Source organism: Heterodontus francisci, chromosome 19 (assembly GCF_036365525.1).
Source record: "Heterodontus francisci isolate sHetFra1 chromosome 19, sHetFra1.hap1, whole genome shotgun sequence".
NCBI lineage: Eukaryota > Metazoa > Chordata > Chondrichthyes > Heterodontiformes > Heterodontidae > Heterodontus > Heterodontus francisci.
The window spans coordinates 78360241-78381441 of record NC_090389.1 but is presented as its reverse complement, the minus strand read 5'-3'; positions in this window follow the sequence as shown (position 1 = coordinate 78381441).

Sequence of the window (21201 nt, the reverse complement as noted above, 5' to 3'; positions counted from 1 at the left end):
AAGCTATAGTCATCTTTAAATTCACGGCCCACTTTCTTTTTGAGGTTTAGGTCATTGCTGACATCTGATATTTTTGTTTGGAAGCAGGTCCTTTAGGGGCAGCAATCAAAAAGTCAGATATTGCTTTGAAAGTCTTCATCTGGCACAAGGTAACAAGCTGGATGGATGGAAGCTTTCAATTATTGCTGACTGATGAAAAGCCTCAAAAGGAAATAGCCCATCATTGGATCTCAGTATCAAAGAACAACAACATGCATTTATATAGCACCTTTAACATTACAAGATGACCCTATGGACTTAACAAAAGCTTTTGGCATCGAGTTGCAGAAGGAGATAATGCATGGCCGTTGACGACAAATTTACTTGACGAATAGAACATCTAAGAAATTGAAATGCAGACAATGTAGCTGATCCAAGAGACAGCAAGAACTCCTGACAGAGAGCAGAGGTCAAAAATAAGAAAAAAAAATAAATGCTGGAAATCTGAAAGGAAGCCAGAAAATCCAAGTCAAATCTGTATTGAAGTAAGATGCAATGTTTCATTGGAAATAGCCAGTTGTGTTGTTATAGTAACAGACTGCATTCTTTTTCTTTTGTTCTGGGGATGTGGACCACTCTGCCCATCTCTGGCTGCCCCAAGGTCTTTAAGGGTCAGCTATATAATGTGGGACAGGAGTTACATGTCGAACAGACCAGGTAGGTATGGCAAACACTCATCCCTGAAGGACATCAGTAAACCAATTGGGTTATTACAGAAATCTTGCAGCTTTTGTAGTTATTTTCTGATGGAAGCCCACAAATTGACAGATTTATTGAATTCAATTTCACAATTTACAATAGCGGGATTTTAAAAAAAATTGTGATGTAGGCATTGTTCGCAAGGCTGTTATTTATTGCCCACCCCTAGTTGCTCTGAGTGATGTTCTGCCTTCTTACAACAGTGGCTGGCTACTTTAGAAAGCAGTCAAGATTCAACCACATTGGTGTAGGACTGGAGTCACATCTAGGGCAGGCCTGGTAAGAATGGCAGATTTCCTTCCTTTAAAAGACATTAGTGAACAAGTTGGGCTTTATATAACAAGGCAACAGATGAGGCAAACGAAATGAAACTTTTTGCTTCCATATGTTTTTTACAAAAACTACATTCAATTTTTCAAACTTACACAGTGAGATGTGAACTCAACATTCTCTTGATTATTTGCCCAGGCCTCTGGACTACTAGTCCAGTAACAAATTAACTCCTGACCCCTGTATTGTTACACCAGTCCTGTAATCATTTGGTTACCATATCCAAGTAGCAACAGTGAATGTATTCCAAAGTCATTGGATGTAAAGCACTTTGCGTATCCTGACAGATGTGATACACTGCTATTTGAATGAATGATTTCACTTTTATGATAGAAACATGGTAAACAGCCAGGTCTGATAGAGGGTCCCACCCAAAACAACTCCCTTTACATTGGAACTTGCTAGGATCTGACAGCAATCTGGGATCTTATGCCTATTACTGAGAGTTGCTGCTGTTTTCAGTTTAATCGAACACCAGTCTTTTTCCAGGAATTTCAGGCTTTATCACCATTTTTAATACATGGAGCTGCTCTGTGGAAGTGACAGTTGAGTTAGAGAGGCACCAATCTCATCAGGTGCAAGTATTTTTTTTATGTTAACTTGCTAAACAGTAAAAAAATTTACTGTATCTGTAATTTAAGTTTGTAAAAGTGAAGATGGATTTAAAAGACAAATTAAATTTAGATTTAAAATCAGTAAAAAAAAATGCAAGTCACAAGAAAAGGCTAGACGTTATGTTGAATACAATAGAGTCTTTTATTGCAGACCTAATCTGTTACAGTACTGATTTAATGCCCGTTCACCAGTTTTACATCTGCTATGTGTCTTCTTTCTATTTAGGCTCAGAGACCAGGTCCGAATTTTCATTGGGCAGTGGAGCCGGGAACGGAGATGGGCGGGCCTGCAATTTCACGCCGTCAAGCAGCGTGCCTGTTTCCCAGGGTACAGACGCACGGCAATTTTGATACCGGCGTCAGGAAGCGCGACTCAGTAACCCGCCTGAGAAGGGCAGATGTACAATTGTTAACGCAAACGAGCTCATTAACAGCTCGTTGAGGGCCGGATTGCTATTTTGGAAAGAACATTTGGGAATCACGAAGGTTCTCCAACATGTCCATCAGGAGGAGGCGGCAACATAGCAGGGAGCCAATCGTGGCTGTGGGAGATAATCAGAAGGCAGCAGAAAAGGGGGAAGGCACAGAAAGGCCCTCATGCACTGGCACACAGTTGCCATTGCTAATTCTATGATTCTATGAGTAGAGATTCCTAGCATCTGGACTGTAGGCACTAGGGAATATGTAGGGGTCGGAGGTGGGAGGGGAGGTTTTGTGAGCCAGCAAGGGTCATGGGGGAAAACATTGGTGGTATTGAGGAAGTCTTGACAGTCGAGCTGCCAGCAAGCAAGGCTTGACCTGACAATGGGAATGAGCTACTCTGAGATAGGGACCAGCAGCAATGAGGAGCAGTATCTGTAGCAGCAGATGCAGACCGCTGGGCACAAGGAGTCCAGAGAAGTGGAACGAAGGCAGAAAGGAAATGAAGGTGATACTCTCAGCAGAGGGTATATTAGACAATCAGTGCTGCAGGAGGCTTCGCCTATCCAGCCAGATGGTTCCTGACCTATGTGTTCTCAGGGAGGATAACCATAGGCCGTACAGGTCTCATGGACATGAACTAAATGAAATTTTCCAGTTCATAGTACACTCCTCAAGTGTATAAACTGAATTGTCACCCAAATGTACCACAAAGTGCAATTAACGACGCATGACCTGTCCTCTTGGCCACACCTACAGGGTGCTGCCCCTGTGGCTGGGAATGAGGTGGAGCAAGCCTACTTACTCGTTTCTGCATGCGGCAGAGATGCCTGTGGCAGTTGTCCGTGCAGTGGAGGTGCCATCTGGGGCACTTCCACAGGCTGCTGCATCGGCGTTAATGCAGGTGCAGCCTCTGTCACAGGGCCTTCCTGTGCAGACGGTTCCTCGGTCAGAGGGGCCAAGGAGGCAGACAGTGATGGTTGCACCCATGAGGGTAGCCCCCTCAACATCATGTGAGCCCTGACATAGCATGCATAATCATTAGAGTGAACAACCAGCAACAGGCATCCACTCCATGCATCTTTGCACCATTAGCACCACTGGCCAGTCAATGTTACTGAATATGTCATACAGTCTGTGCACTTCAGTGCACTGCTCCTGCATCGACTCTGAGTGATGCTGCATATGGTTCTCCAGGAGATTGGCTACTCTCTCAATGGAGGAGCTCATGCACTCAAAGTCCTGAGACATAGCAGGGCACATTTGATGAATGGACTCCTTCATTCTATGCCCATGATTCCACACTGCCTCAGGGAACTCTGATATGTGGGCACACATCCCATGCTAATGGTGCAGCAATACCCGTCTTGTGTGTGACTCCCATGGCTCTGCATCTCTACCCAGATGAGCATGGCTGTCTCTGTCCTTCATCCTCTGAGGGGGACTGCTTACACCTTTCTCTGCCTCCATCACCTCCTCCTGCTCACTCTTGCAGTGCAGTTCACCCTGTGCCACCTATTCTAAGCTGGATTGAGGACCCAAGAAGGAGAGAGTATCTGCACTGGTGGAGGGTGTGATTGAATGATGCGACAGCATAGGCTCTGGTGCTTCACCTCCGCGGATGACGTCCCTCGTGCAGCTGCAGGTTCAACCTCCACAACTGGCCCTGTGGGAGACATAAGAAGGTGGTCGTGAGAACTCGCCTTAGTCAGCAGATGTTTCTGCAGGGCTGAATCACGACATTATGGTTACTGTATTGGCATATCGTCGACCGGGGAGGAGTGAAATCCATCCTCTTGACCAGGAGATTTTGAGGTTGTTTCAACCTGTCTTTGATGGATTCTCATCTCTCCATCGCCCACTCCCTGATGTCATGCTACCCTCACCAAATCAAGGGCCGTATCCTCCACGGATGTTAATATAGCAAGCACAGCACTCCACTGCTCTCTCTTGCCCTCTTTCTTGCATTGTGCGCTCTTTTCTCCAGCAAGGTTGAGAGATGGAGAGAGAGAGAGGGAGGGGAGTTAAGACAACTCTGCCCTCCCTCACCACCACCAGTGGAACAATCACATGAGATTTGACAGTCTTCAGTATTTCCTTCTCCACATTAGCATTTGGTTTGCGAGCGTTGCTCATTGATGCTCGTGGGCACCCATTTCTCCTATGTTCAGGAGCATTATGCACTCTCAGGCTGCACGGCTCATGTGTATGTTGATGACTACAGACCTGGAGGCCTCTCACACAGGTGGCGTGTTGCACTCACCTTGTCAGACCTTAGAAGATCATTGAAGCGCTGACTGTACTGAACCCACCTTCTCACAATGCCACGTCTACTCACAGCGTGAGCCACCTCCAGCCACGCTTCCTTCATTTGGCTGGGTGGCTTTCTCCTGCTGCTCTCAGGGAAAAGAATGCTTCTCCGTGCTGCCACGGCCTCCAAAAGCACCTCTAGGGAGGCATCAGAAAAATGTGGGGCTGCCCTAACACAGGTGCCTGACTTGCTGCTGACCCGCTGCTCTTTTCTGTCCTTCATCTGTGGGTGAAATGGCCAGAACCATGATGGCTCCCGCTTGCTTTGTAAATTGGCCCACGCTGTGTATGTCACGCCTTCTCCGCATGCTCTCTCTCACTAATTGGACGGCGATCTCAACTTCTGGTCAATTGGTGGCCTTTCCTTCCACATTTCTTTCTGACCGAGGTAGAACCTGGAAATCCTCCCGACATTGGGGTCCCGACCCCAGAATGAAAATCCAACCCCAAAAGTCTGATTTCCACTCCACACTAGTGTCTCAACTTGCTCATATAGCTCAAACAATACACACAGAAATCCCTCTCACGTCCTGCACCCTCAGAGTTGCTTTGATATAAATGAGATTTTCTAGTTCAAAGTACACTCAACTGTATAAAATATTCATTTCATCAAAACAGTGATATCTTTACCATTGGAGTAGGGACTGAGAATTTTATTCTCACGATGAAAAATATGTTGCTTTTCAAACTGACCTCATCTTTAAAAATAGATGAGCAGGTGTTGATACATTGTTGATTAGCATGCAGGCTACCTGCTTTGAAATTAGTTTTTATCAAATATTATGTCGAACCACTTTAATGTGTTTGCATGTAATTCTTTTTTCTATTATTTTAATGGAGGTGCGAACCCAGTTAATCCTACTTACTATAAGAGACCAGTTGGAAAGCACCCGGTTTTGGATGGGATGAGGCTTTTAAAAATTTTTTCGTGGGATGTGAGCATCACTGGCAAGGCCAGCGTTTATCACCCATCCCTAATTGCCCTTGAGAAGGTGCTGGTGAGTTGCCTTCTTGAACCACTGCAGTCCATGTGGTGTAGGTACACCCAAAGTGCTGTTTTGACCCAGTGACAGTGAAGGAATGGCAATTTATTTTCAAGTCAGGATGATCTGTGACTTGGAGGGGAACCTGCAGGTGGTGGTGTTTCCGTGCATCTACTGCCCTTGTCCTTCTTGGTGGTAGAGCTGCTATGGAGAATAAACAAACAGACTTTCAATTGTATCACACCTTTCCATTCTTCACAGTGTTCCAATACACTTCCCAGCCAATTAACTGTTCTTGAAGTGTAGTCACAGCTCTTTTATACTCAAGCATGGCAGCCAATTTGTGCATAGCAAGGTCCCACAAATAGCATTAAGATGAATGATCAGTTAATGGTTGAGGGATGAATGATACAGCAGATGCTATTTTGGGGGGAAAAAACCTTCGCCAAGAGTGCCTTGACAAAGATCCCATGCATTTTTCCATTTACAAATACCAAACCAATGATATTCACCATTGTTGTATTGCAAAGTCCTTACAAATGAGGAAGGCCAATTAGCTCATCTCAATTCATCCATCCAGAACAAGCCTACACTGCAGTAGTGTGAAAATCCTCTGTCTTGTTTCTGAAAGTATTAAATCTTATGCTTTTGCCCACATTTAAATGTTTGTCAGTTTTCTTGAACAGCACAATCAGGTGTCTAAACTACACTGGGTACAGTTTTGGCTGCAACTTAAATGAAACACATCAAATCATGATCTCTCCATGGAAAAGTTTTGGTTCCTGACTTTTGGGAATGCTGCTTATAAAGTAGATCCTGACATCAGGAGGCTGTGGATCAGCTGCAAGGATGGTTTAAAATTACAGGCACCAGCCAAAATGAAAAAGGAGCTGTTCAGGAAGGGGAGAGACACAAGTTGGTGTGTCCCCATGGCAAATTCAATGTTTTAAAATGTTAAGGAATATGGATGCAAATATTGAGTTGCAACAAAAGTACTTGTGCTAGATTTTCCTTCCCCTTTGATGCGATAAGAAATACATGTATTTATTTAATGCATGATTTCACTGAAACAACTCAAAGCATTTCACTGAATGATTTACTCTTTATGGTGATTCTAATGTAAGTTAACCTGGCAGCCATTCTGCAGCATCAAGGTCGCAGACACCACAGTGATCTGAATTATGGTTAACAAGTATCGGGGTTAATATTACCTGAGGGAGGAATGTTAAACATAGGAGGTCATGTATGTCTTTGAATAGTGCTGTGTGATCTTTGATATCTCCCTCAGTGAGCATACAGGAACTCTGTTTATTGTCTCAGCTGACAATGCAGCACTCCCTCAGCACTGCATTGAGATAGCAGCCTAGATTATGCTCTCAAATCCTGCAGTGGAGCTGGAATGCACAACCTTCTGGCCAGAGGCAAGATTGCTACCAATTGAATCAATGTTGATTCAGAATTGCCTCTGCCTATTTTATTTTGGTGATTTAAAAGGTTGAATATTACTGCGGGCTTCGGGACCCCAATGTCAGAACCAAATGGGGGTTCTGAGCCCGCACTTGCTTGCAGCGGCAACGGCTCAACAATTTTACTGGAGGCAACCTCCAATCGCAGGGCAGACAGCTCTAAAGCCTCGGCAGCCCCATTGATTGAGGCGGATGCTGTCGATGCAATTGACAATTGAGAGGGCATCTCAACATGGAGCCACCCTTGTACAGGTAAATGATAAATTTAAAATCAAAAAGGGCCAGGCAGGCAGGCCCAAGTGGATGGTCCACTGGGGCTACAGGGACACCTTCCCTGCCTGCGACTCCTCTATGGGACCTGGAGCCTCCACCCCAGGCTGCTGTTTTTTTTTCATTCATGGGATGTGGGCATCGCTGGCTAGGCCAACATTTATTGCCCATCCCTTATTGCCCTTGAGAAGGTGGTGGTGAGCTGCCTTCTTGAACTGCTGCAGTCCATTTGGCATAGGTACACCCACAGTGTTGTTAGGAAGGGAGTTCCAGGATGTTGACCCGGCAACAGTGAAGGAACAGCGATACAGTTCCAAGTCAGGATGGGGTGTGTCTTGGAGGGGAACTTGCAGGTGGTGGTGTTCCCATGCATTTGCTGCCCTTGTCCTTCCAGTTGGTAGAGGTCGCGGGTTTGGAAGGTGCTGTCTAAGGAGCCTTGGTGCGTTGCTGCAGTGCATCTTGTAGATGGTACACACTGCTGCCACTGTGCATCGTTGGTGGAGAGAGTGAATGTTTAAGTTGGTGGATGGGGTGCCAATCAAACGGGCTGCTTTGTTCTGGATGGTGTCGCCCTTCTTGGGTGTTGTTGGAGCTGTACCCATTCAGGCAAGTGGAGAGTAATCTATCATACTCCTGACTTGTGCCTTGTAGATGGTGGACAGGCTTTGGGGAGCCAGGAGGTGAGTTACTTGCCACAGGATTCCTAGTCTCTGACCTGCTCTTGTAGCCACGGTATTTATATGGCTACTCCAGTTCACTTTCTGGTCAATGGTAACCCCCAGAATGTTAATAGTGGGGGATTCAGCAATCATAATGCCATTGAATGTCAAGGGGAGATGGTTAGATTCTCTCTTGTTGGAGATGGTCATTGCCTGGCACTTGTGTAACATGAATGTTACTGGCCACTTATCAGCCCAAGCCTGGATATTGCTCAGGTCTTGCTGCATTTCTACACGGACTGCTTCAGTATCTGAGGAGTCACGAATGGTGCTGAGCATTGTGCAATCATCAGCGAACATCCCCACTTCTGACCTTATGATTGCAGGAAGGTTATTGATGAAGCAGCTGAACATGGTTGGGCCTAGGATACTACCCTGAGGAACTCCTGCAGAGATGTCCTAGAACTGAGATAATTGGCCTCCAACAACCACAACCATCTTCCTTTGTGTGAGATATGACTCCAACCAGTGAAGAGTTTTTCCCCTGATTCCCATTGACTTAAGCTTTGCTAGGGCTCGTTGATGCCATACTCGGTCAAATGCTGCCTTGATGTCAAGGGCAGTCACTCTCACCTCACCTCTTGAGTTCAGCTCTTTTGTCCATGTTTGAACCAAGTCTGTAATGAGGTCAGGAGCTGAGTGGCCCTGGCGGAACCCAAACTGAGCGTCACTGAGCACGTGCTGATAGCACTGTCGATGCCACCTTCCATTGCTATACTGATGATTGAGAGTCGATTGATGGGGCAGTAATTGGCCAGATTGGTCTTGTCCTACTTTTTGGGTACAGGACATACCTGGGCAGTTCTCCACATTGCTGGGTAGATGCCAGTGTTGTAGTTGTACTGGAACAGCTTGGCTAGGGTCGCAAAAAGTTCTGGAGCACAGGTCTTCAGTACTATTGCCGGAATAATATCATGGTCCATAGCCTTTGCAGTATCCAGTGCCTTCAGTCATTTCTTGATATCATGCGGAGTGAATCGAATTGGCTGATGTCTGGCTTCAGCCTTATCTTTCGCACTGATGTGCTGGTCTCCCGCATCATTAAGGATGGGGATATTTGTGGAGCCACCTCCTCCAGTTAGTTGTTTAAATGTCCACCACCATTCACGGCTGGATGTGGCAGGACTGCAGAGTTTAAATCTGATCTGTTGGTTATGGGATCGCTTAGCTCTGTCTATTGCATGCTGCTGACGCAGTTTGGCACGTAAGCAGTCCTGTGTTGTAGCTTGACCAGGTTGACACCTTATTTTGAGGTGTGCCTGGTTCTGCTCCTGGCATGCCCTCCTGCACTCATCATTGAACCAGGGTTGGTCTCCTGGCTTGATGGTAATGGTAGAGTGGGGATTATGCCGGGCCATCAGGTTACAGATTGTGGTTGAGTACAATTCTGTTGCTGCTGATGGCCCACAGCGTATCATGGATGCCAAGTTTTGCTTTTCTAGATCTGTTCAAAATCTATCCCATTTAGCACAGTGGTAGTGCCACACAACACGATGGAGGGTGTGAAGGTGGGACTTCGACTCCACAACGACTGTGCGGTGGTCACTCCTACCAATACTGTCATGGACAGATGATCTGCAGCAGGCAGATTGGTGAGGACGAGGTCAAGTATGTTTTTCCCTCTTGTTGGTTCCCTAACCACCTGTTGCATACTCAGTCTAGCAGCTATGTCTTTTAGGACTCGGCCAGCTCGGTTAGTAGTGATGCTACCGAGCCATTCTTGGTGATGGGCATTGCAGTCCTCCATCCAGAGTACATTCTGCACCCTTGCCACTCTCAGTGCTTCCTCCAAGTGGTGATCAATATGGAGGAGTACTGATTGATCAGCTGAGGGAGGGTGGTCGGTGGTAATCAGCAGGAGGTTTCCTGGCCGATGTTTGACCTGATGCCATGAGACTTCATGGGGAGAGTCGATGTTAAGGACTCCCAGGGCAACTCCCTCCCGACTGTATACCACTGTGTCACCACCTCTGCTGGGTCTGTCCTGCTGGTAGGACAGGCCATACCCGGGGATGGTGATGGCAGTGTCTGGAGCATTATTTGTAAGGTATGATTCCTTGAGTATGACTATACCAGGCTGTTGCTTGACGAGTCTGTGGGACAGCTCTCCCAACTTTGGTACAAGCCCCCAGATGTTTAAGATTTCTAAACAGGCGGTTCACTTCCCTCTAAGGTCCGGACCCCATACTAAATATTAATGACACAAAACAAACTCTATATACAATTTCCACTTTATGTAACAAACCTTTATTAACCCACTAAGCAATAGTATATACTTACAACACCAATTGCTTATTTAGACCTGCGTACAGGAGCTTGTTCCCAGGTGGTCTAATCCGCCGAACGAATTCTTCCACATGACTTCATGTGACTGACCAAGTCACACTTCCTGGCTGCAGCAACAATGTCTTTGTGAACTATGGCGTTCTATCCCTTTCTCACCCTGGTCCCTCGACAAAAAGGGAAGGTCTCAAATTGGGTCATCCGATTGGTTTTCAGTGCCTTATCAATTCCATCATGGCTATGCAAGGCATCTGCATGTGGTCATATCCTGCTCTCAGGAGGGGGGGGTGGGGTCTTAAGTGCGTACCAGCAACGGATGTGATATCTGCACCTCAATAAGGCGAGAAGTAAACCATTCACACATATTCCAAGAGGCCATTTTCTATGAGAGTTGTTGTAGGCAGGCTGTCTGATGTTGTAATAGTATGGTGCTATCGCCTTAGTGGTCTGTGTCTGTGTCTGTGTGTGTCATTGTTCAGTTAAGCTGTCTTTATGTTTTTTTTTCAATGTCTCAAATGAGCCCCAGCCATGATGTCTTCAGTCAGAATTCTTCTCCCTTCGTCGCGAAGTCTCCACACTCCATGTTCTTGCCACCCAGTGCGCTCCACATGCTGGTCCACACCACAACTGGTTACATTTTACTTATAAACAGAAATGCAACAGATATCAAAAATGCCTTACAGCATAACAGAAATAGAAGAGATATCCAAATGCCTTACACCGGCAGCCCAGGACAAGCACCCTGAAGAGGGTCTTTAATTATTTAAATTGGCTGCCTGTCTCCCAGTCCACCACCCCAGGGCTGGTAAAATCCCCTGCCCAAAGAATCAGCCCATTATCCTTCAACCCTAATTCAATGCCTACAGATGCCTTTAATACTATTTAGTCACGCTGTTATTCTGCAATAAATTTTCAATATTTTCCTCACCAAATTCTGCTACTGTTCTATAAATTTTCAGACATTTCTGACCAAAACTAATTTGACCCTCTCTGTATGCTTTTATCGATCATGCAATATGAGATTAGATTATAAAAGCAAAAATGGAAGAGGGACGCGCATGCATGCACGCAAACACACACACACACACTCACACTCGGTAGTACAGCCACAGAGGCCTCCTAAAACAGGGTGTAGTTCAGAACATGTAGACAAAAGTGCCTTCAATAGCTGAGAGAACAGAACTGGCAGTCCTCAATGATAGCACTGGGAATGACCAAAGTTATGGTACATAGCTGTTGGTATCAGTGTCCCTAATGACCCATGTCATTCTCTTGTTCCTAATTACATGGCCTTACAGGCTGAAAGTGCAATTGTGATGAAACATAGGTATAATAGGCTTAATTAGGCAAAATTTAGATACAGTTAATATAGTATACTTTCAGTTTTAAAGATTGAATAAATGGTCAGTTTTCAGGGCTCACTGAAATTCCCCTTTAAGAAGGGAGAGTTAAAAATGTCAAGGTCTTACAAGGTCTCTGTTATAATAGAATGTGAACCAGAAACACCTTTTAATTTGGAAAATCCATTTCAGCGTTTCTGTTGCCAGGGAATTGGAGGATAAACACACATTGAAACATCCTGTGTGACATCAGTAAGAGGTAGCTATAAACTTAATTAGTTGATGGTGTTGGTAAAAAGTAGACAGATCAACTCAAAAGAAAGGTTCAAAGTACCGTTAAAACACAATTCTTCTTCTTTGGCCTCCTTGTCTCGAGAGATAATGGGTAAGCGCCTAGAGGTGGTCAGTGGATTGTGAAGCAGCGCCTGGAGTGGCTATAAAGGCCAATTCAAGAGTGACAGACACTTCCATAGGTGCTGCAGATAAAATTGGTTGTCGGGGCTGTTACACAGTTGGCTCTCCCCTTGTGCTTCTGTCTTATTTCCTGCCAACAGCTAAGTTTCTTCGACTCGCCACACTTTAGCCCCGCCTTTATGGCTGCCCGCCAGCTCTGGCGATCGCTGGCAACTGACTCCCACGACTTGTGATCAATGTCACAGGACTTCATGTCACGTTTGCAGACGTCTTTAAAGCGGAGATATGGACGGCCGGTGGGTCTGATACCAGTGACGAGCTCACTGTACAATGTGTCCTTGGGGATCCTGCCATCTTCCATGCGGCTCACATGGCCAAGCCATTTCAAGCGCCGCTGGCTCAGTAGTGTGTATATGCTGGGGATGTTGGCCGCCTCGAGGACTTCTGTGTTGGAGATACGATCCTGCCACCTGATGCCAAGGATTTTCCGGAGGCAGCGAAGATGAATTGAGACGTCGCTCTTGGCTGACATACGTTGTCCAGGCCTCGCTGCTGCAGAGCAAGGTACTGAGGACACAGGCTTGATACATTCGGACTTTTGTGTTCCGTGTCAGTGCGCCATTTTCCCACACTCTCTTGGCCAGTCTGGACATAGCAGTGGAAGCCTTTCCCATGCGCTTGTTGATTTCTACGTCAAGAGACAGGTTACTGGTGATAGTTGAGCCTAGGTAGGTGAACTCTTGAACCACTTCCAGAGCGTGGTCACCGATAATGATGGATGGAGCATTTCTGACGTCCTGTCCCATGATGTTCGTTTGCTTGAGGCTGATGGTTAGGCCAAATTTGTTGCAGGCAGCATCAAACCTGTCGATGAGTCTCTGCAGACACTCTTCAGTGTGAGATGTTAGTGCAACATTGTCAGCAAAGAGGAGTTCCCTGATGAGAACTTTCCATACTTTGGTCTTCGCTCTTAGACGGACAAGGTTGAACAACCTGCCACCTGATCTGGTGTGGAGGAAAATTCCTTCTTCTGAAGTCCTGAACGCATGTGAGAGTAGCAGGGAGAAGAAAATCCCAAACAGTGTAGGTGCAAGAACACAGCCCTGTTTCACGCCACTCAGGATAGGAAAGGGGTCTGATGAGATGCCGCTATGTTGAATTGTGCCTTTCATATTGACATGGAATGAGGTGATGATACTTAGTAGCTTTGGTGGACATCCGATCTTTTCTAGTAGTCTGAAGAGACCACGTCTGCTGACGAGGTCAAAGGTTTTGATGAGATCAATGAAAGCAACGTAGAGGGGCATCTGTTGTTCGCGGCATTTCTCCTGTAGCTGACGAAGGGAGAACAGCATGTCAATGGTCGATCTCTCTGCTCGAAAGCCACATATATGGATTTCAAAAGCAGGAAAAACACACACAGAAAGGTAACATCTATATGCTAAAAGGTCAGATGATAGTTCAGAAACAATATAAACATGAGGGTTTTGGAAACGAAAAACTAGATGTTTTGAATTCCTCATCAATGCTTCTCAACCTATGGCTTACTGGGAATTTAAGGTAAAACATTTAACTTTTAATGGATATTCTAAGATATTTTGCTGTGACAATATCGAGGTTAAACATTTGGATTCTATTTTAGAAAGAAGATTATGCACTGCATCTCTTAGAAATATTTGATATTGTGATATACTTATCCATTTAAAGTGTATTGCATGTTCAATTCTTTAATAAGTATATAAAAGTTAATAAATTGTCTTATGTAGCATTCTGTATACAACTACAAGAATCCCCTCTCTGTGTCTCTTTAAGTGGAGAGATACGTATTGAAGAGAGTTTCCCAGACCCGTATAATATCTGGAATATTTATGACTTAGCCATAATTATTTTTTAAAATAGGCTATCCGAAAGATGGTAATATTCTCTGTTAGTTTTCTTTCCTTGAGGGAAAACTAGTTCAATTCTTTGGACCCAAATAAGTGTCTATAAGAATTTGTCTGGTTTGAACTTAATTAAGGGAGATTCATAGGGATGTACATCTGATTTGGTTTAGTCCCTATAAGGGGTTAAAGTCATCAATCACTTCACAATTAGCAGTAAGATAGCAAAAATTACTTAATGAGGTCAGTCCATTACAGACAGATAGATCAGAGATGTTAGTGAGCTACTTTGTCAAAACTAAATGCCTCAACTTGCTTGGCTACCCTGTTACTTTACTTAATTTGATGAGACATTGTGTTTGTTCATGATGGCACTGCACATTAATAGATCTCTACCCCCAGGGTTTAATCAGTGCACAATCAGTCATTGTATTTTATTCTGAGAAAGGATCTGCACACAAAACTTTAACCTGCCTTTTCCATTTACAGATGCTAACAGACTGCATTTTTTTGTTTCAAGTATTCCACATTTGCTGTGTTGATTCTTTTCAGCACAATTAGTCAGTCAATCAGCCCCTGCTGTAGTGTTACCTGTGGCTCAGTGAGTAGCACTCTGACCACTGAGTTAGAAGGTTGTGGATTCACGTCCCACTCTAGAGACTTGAACACAAGAATCCAGGCTGACACTCCAGTGTGGTGCTGAGGGAGTGCTGCACCATCAGAGCTGATGTTAAATCAAGATCCCATTTGTTCTTTCTGCTGAACATAAAAGATCCCATGACACCATTGAGGAACAAACAATACTTATCAACATTGCTTAAAGAACCAGATTATCTGGTCAATAGCCTGTTATTCTTTGTGGGAGCTTGCTGTGTACAAATTGACTATGCTACATTGCCTGTGGTTGTGAAATGTAGCTTTTCTCATTTAGGAAAATAATCCTGATTAAGGATCAAACTATATTTATCTGAATTACCACAACCTCTCAACGGTCATGAATTGAGGTTTTATTGCAATTATTGCTGTTCCTTTGTAAAAAGATCCCACTCTAATTCCGTGCCCCTGCATTGCAATACAAATACACATGACCACACATGCACAGACAAACTGTGGGGAATTTTTGGAGGCAATCGGGGTCGTGGCCACCGGCTGGAGAGCCAACAAGAAACCCGCATTGCCTCCTATGGGAAGGCCCGCCGGTATTACATACCAAATAGGCACTTGAGAGGTCACCGGCAGGCCTTCCCTGGGTTCAGGACCCCAGGGGCAGGACATCCTGTCTGCCGAGAGCTGCTGGCCAATCAGAGGCTGGCAGCACTTTTGCTCAGCATTGTTCAGAGGTGGTGGCTGCTGCCGGAACACCACACACTGGAGGCCCAGGATAGCAGAGTGACCCAGGGCAGAGGTGAGTGTTGGCAGGAGGGTTTCACGGAGTGTGGCTGCAGAAAGTGGGGGAGTAGGTATCTGTAGCAAGGGCAGGTTTCTGGCTCTCAGTAGATGCCCTCCTTCCCGATGCTGGATCCTTCAATCAGGCACTATGCCTTTGAATGAGGGTCACCCCTCCCCTCCCCTGGGAGACCACAAGCAACCCAGCAAGGGTTTGCATGGTGTACTCTCCATGTGGCGACAGGCCCACCTGCAGCAGCGGTGGAAGAGGCCCATAATTGGGCCTAAATTGTCCCTTAAGGTCCTCAATTGGCAGAGGGGTGGGAAGGCTGTCCACTGGCCTTCCTGCCGTGCACTTAATCAGGGTGGAGGTGAGAAGGTGCTGGGGTCCCCACCCGCCACCATCCCGCCCAATTAAATGCCCGCCCCACCTCCAAACTCGCCACAGGAAAGCGCATTAAATACCGTCCACACAAACTCAAAGAGACAGCAAACCAGAGAAAAGTGGCCATTGGGAAATATTAAGATACATAAGTTCATTTGAAAAACTGATTGAAATTAACCATTATTTTTCTTAACAGTGTGACAGTGCTGGAAAGTAATATGTGACGAATGATTAAGGAAAACACACGCTCATATATTCATCAGGGCTTTTCCAGTCAGCTTCTGCTGATGTCCCAGATCAGAACTGGAGCAAAATATATGATAACCACTCATATATCCATCCAGGAAATTCAGAAGAAACTATTTTACCCAGAGATGCACTTACCGGGAATCTAGGTCACATGTGAGGGAGAAAAGAATAGAAAGATATGCTGTTGGGGTTAGATGACGAGGGGAGGGAGGAGGGTCCTGTGCAGCATAAACATCAACATAGACCTGTTGGGCCAAATGGCCTGAACCTGTGTTGCAAATACTTTGTAATACTTTAATGAGGCATAGTTATATTATAATGATTTATGCATTTCAACTCAGTTGCGCACCTTTACCTGTCAACTCAAAGTGTTTTACACTTATCAGTTTTATTAGGAATTAATTCTTCATGTATGCAAAAAAAAAAGTTTTAAGCCTCATCGCTGTGCAGTTTTGGACTAGCCTAAAGATAGTAATCCCAGATCACAGAATGAGAATCACTGCAGATACAATCTACCTGTGGAGTATTTAGAAATGTTTTTGGTGGCAAATAAAGGAAATTGGCAACTTGGAGAAGTGATTGAATTAAGCTCCTATTCAATTTAACAAGTAGTCCAGAGCATCTGCAATGAAAACATCCCAAACTTCACTGTCAATTCAGATGACAAACCGTATTAATTTGGGGCCCTGTGTTGAGACAGCTGATCAGAAGCTACTCTGAGACAACTTGGGTACAGAGAGACCATCCTGATGGTCAGTAAAGGCTACACAAAGAAGAAAGGAGCACTTCCATCAAGAGAAGGATGATGGATGTTTTATTTTGCAACTGTTTTGTAGAAATGATCAGCTTGACCTAATAAAAATAGGTATCTTCTTTTAAGCACTCTCATGATAGAGATAATGGTCAATGTAATTCACAGACTAAACAGGCGCTTGCTACAATTACAGCGGTGGATAGTCCTCCTGCTGAATTAATATAATCGTGAGTTAGATTAGCACGGGGATCTTTTTCGCTTCCTGCATATCCATTAAAACCGCAGCTTATTTTGTCCCCTCCATTGTTTTGATAATTAGTGTCACAGATCAGGGAAGGGGAGTGTAATGTTACTTGTTCCTTTGGTTAGTGAACTATTGTAAGATTCACAGAACTACAAGTAATAGCCAAAGAAAATGTGGGTTTTTATTATAATTTAACTAGACCATATGTAATATATTATACACATACACACAGTCACTGCATGACCCACATCGAAACGCATTTTACTCTGTCTGGTTCCACAAACAACTCCCTGGTCAGAGAATCATATAATCAAAGAATCATAGAATGTTTACGGCACAGAAAGAGGCCACTTGGCCCATTGTGTTTGTGCCGGCTAAAAAACGAACCACCCATTCTAATCTCACCTTCCAGAATTTGCTCATAACCCTGCAGATTATGGCACTTTAGGTGCATATCCAGACTTCTTTTGAATGAGTTAAGGGTTTCTGCCACAACTACCCTTTTAGGCACTGAGTTCCAGACCCCCACCACCCTGTGAGTAAGAAAACTTTTCCTCATTTCCCTTCTAATCTTTCAAGAAATCACTTTTAAATCTATGCTCCCTAGTCACTGACCTCTCTGCCAAGGTGAATAGGCCCTTCACCTCCACTCTATCCAGGCCACTGTCATATGTGACATGTCATCACTTCCTCTGGTGATTGTCACTTACAGCTGTTAAGATGGTCCCTTCTTAAGGTGGCCCCACAACATATCCCTTTTTCCCAAAGATAAAAACATATGTACAATATGCAATGATGTTGCAGGTCAAACTATACATGATTAAAACAAAATGCTATTTACAAGTGAGTAAGTTTAACACTCTCTAAAACATAGAGGATGTTTACTTATTTGTCCTGATCTTGTTATCATGAACCTCTTCCCAGAGCTGAGCTTGTCTTGATGACTCCTCTGAGATTCTGGTTAGCAAGTTCTTCCTCTGTGCTCGTAGCCTCTGTACGTTCATCTTCAGACTTTCTCTTTGAACGTGTCTGTGATGCCACAGGATTGTCACATGTAGTGGTGTCATTCAGTTCTGAGGTGACTTCGATTCCAACTGCAAATTGCACCATCGGGTGCCTGGACCTCGTACAAATTTTTAAAAATTCATTCATGGGATGTAGGCATCACTGGCTAGGTCAGCATTTATTGCCCATTCCTAATTGCCATTGAGAAGGTGGTGGTGAGCTGCCTTCCTGAAACGCTGCAGTCCATATGGGGTAGGTACACCCACAGTGCTGTTAGAAAGGGAGTTCCAGGATTTTGGCTCAGTGACAGTGATGGAACGGCGATATAGTTCCAAGTCAGGATGGTGTGTGGCATGGTGGGGAACTTGCAGGTGGTGGTGTTCTCATGTATCTGCTGCCCTTGTCCTTCTAGTTGGTAGAGGTCACGGGTTTGGAAGGTGCAGTCTGAGGAGTGAATGTTTGTAGATGGGGTGCCAGTCAAGCGGGCTGCTTTGTACTGGATGGTGTTGAGCTTCTTGAGTGTTGTTGGAGCTGCATCCATCCAGGCAAGTGGAGAGTATTCCATTGCACTCCTGACTTGTGTCTTGTAGATGGTGGACAGGCTTTGGGGAATCAGAAGGTGAGTTACTCGCCGCAGAATTCCTCGCCTCTGACCTGCTCTTGTAGCCACAGTATTTATATGGCTACTCCAGTTCAGTTTCTGATCAATGGTGATTCCCAGGAGGTTAATGGTAGGGGTATTCAGTGATGGTAATGAGACTGAATGTCAAGGGGAGATAGTCATTGCCTAACACCTGTGTGGCTCAAATGTTACTTACCACTTATTAGCCCAAACCTGGATACTGTCCAAGTCTTGCTGCATTTCTACAGGGACTGCTTCAGTATCTGAGGAGTCACGAATGGTGCTGAACATTGTGCAATCATCAGCGAACATTCCCACTTCTGGCCTAATGATTGAAGGATGGTCATTGATGAAGCAGCTGAAGATGGTTGGGGCTAGGAGACTACTCTGAGAAATTCTTGCAGTGATCTCCTAGAGTTGAGATGCTTGACCTCCACAACCATCTTCCTTTGCGCTAGGTATGACTCCAACCAGTGAAGAGTTTCCCCCCTAATTCCCATTGACCTCAGTTTTGCTGGTGCTCCTTGATGTCAAGGACAGTCACTCTCACCTCACTTCTTGAGTTCAGCTCTTTGGTACATGTTTGAACCAAGGCTATAAGGAGGTCACGGAGCTGGCAGAACCCAAACTGAGTGTCACTGAGCAGGTTATTGCTAAGCACGTGCCGCTTGATAGCACTGTCGATGACACCTTCCATCATTTTGCTGATGATCAAGAATAGACTAATGGGGTGGTAATTGACTGGGTTGGATTTGTCCTGCGTTTTGTGTACAGGACATATCTGTGCAATTTTCCACATTGCAGGGTAGATGCCAGTGTTGTAGCTGTACTGGAACAGATTGGCTAGGAGCGCAGCTACTTCTGGATCACAGGTCTTCAGTACTATTGACAGAATATTGTCAGGGCCTGTAGCCTTTGCAGTATCCAGTGCCTTCAGTTGTTTCTTGATATCACGTGGAGTGAATCCAATTGGATGAAGACTGGCATCTGTGATGCTGGAGACTTCAGGAGGAGGCCGAGATGGATCATCCACTTGGCACTTCTAGCTGAAGATTGTGGCAAATGTTTCAGCCTTATCTTTTGCACTGATGTGCTGGGCTCCCCCATCATTGACGATGGGGATATTTGTGGATCACTTCCTCCAGTTAGTTGTTTAATTGTCCACCACCATTCACTACGGGATGTGGCAGGACGGCAGAGTTTAGATCTGATCCATTGGTTGTGGGATCGCTTAGTTCTGTCTATTGCATGCTGCTTAAGCAGTTTGACATGCAAGTAGTTCTGGGTTGTAGCTTCACCAGGTTGACACCTCATTTTGAGGTGTGCTTGGTGCTGCTCCTGGCATGACTTCCTGCACTCTTCATTGAAGCAGGGTTTATCCCCCAGCTTGATGGTAATGGTAGAGTGGGGGATATGCTAGGCCATGAGGTTACAGATTGTGGCTGAGTACAATTCTGCTGCTGCTGATGGTCCACAGTGCCTCCTGGATGCCTGGTTTTGCATTACTAGATCTGTTCAAAATCTATCCCATTTAGCACGGTGGTAGTGCCACATAATATGTTGGAGGGTATCCTCAATGTGAAGGCGGGACTTCGTCTCTACAAGGACTGTGCGGTGGTCACTCCTACCAATACTGTCATGGACAAGTGCATCTGCAACAGGCAGATTGGCGAGGATGTCAAATCTGTTTTCCCTCTTGTTGGTTCCCTCGCCACCTGCTGCAGACCCAGTCTAGCACCTACGCCAACTCAGTCAGTAATGGTGCTACTGAGCTACTCTTGGTGATGGACATTCAAGTCCCCCACCCAGAGTACATTCGGCCCTTGCCACCCTCACTGCTTCCTCCAAGTGAAGTTCTACATGGAGGAGTACTGATTCATCAGCTGGGGGTGGGGGGTAGGTGGTAATCAGCAGGAGGCTTCTTTGCCCATATCTGACCTGATGCCATGAGACTTCATAAGGCAAGGAGTCAATGTTGAGGATTCCCAGGGCAACTCCCTCCCAACTATATACCACTGTGCCGCCACCTCTGCTGTGTCTTTACTGCCGATTGGACAGGGCATACCCAGGGATAGTAATGGTGGTGTCAGGGACATTGTCTGTGAGGTATAATTCCGTGAGTATCTAGGCTGTTCACATATCCTAGCAACCTCTGCAGGATACCAAGTTCCCGACACATGATTGAAGACTCTGACTTTGTCCTACATGCAATCAAGCTAATTCTGGTCCTGCTTGCTTGACGTATGATGCCTTCAGCTTCAGAATTGCTGAAAATAGAGACATGTTGTCGAGCTTTTCGTCTTGCACTCATCAGGACAGTACGCAAGAATAACCAATGTAAGTGAAAACAACATCTTATACTGCATGAGAAGAGATTGTTGATTGGTTGAGGCATTGCCATGGAGAATGCTCCAGTTTATGGTGACTGACAGTTAACTGCCAAGCTTTGTTTGCAATTTAAACCAGGCAGCTTGACTCTGATTGGTCAAGACATTACCCTAAGGAATGAACCAGCAAATGGCTGTCACTTATTTTGTTCAGCTGAAACAGGCGCAATGTGTGTACATGTTCTTTCTGGACCGGGACTGTAAATTTCAGCCCAATGTGTGGAAGTGTGAAGATATTAACTTTGGAAGGAAAAATAGAAAAGCAGAATTTTTTTTTTTTAAACAGTGAGAGACTGGGAAATGTTGGTATTCAATGGGATCTGGGTGTCCTTTACATGAAAACAGAAAGTTAACATGCAGGTACAGCAAGCAATTTGGAAAGCAAATATTGGAGTATAAGAG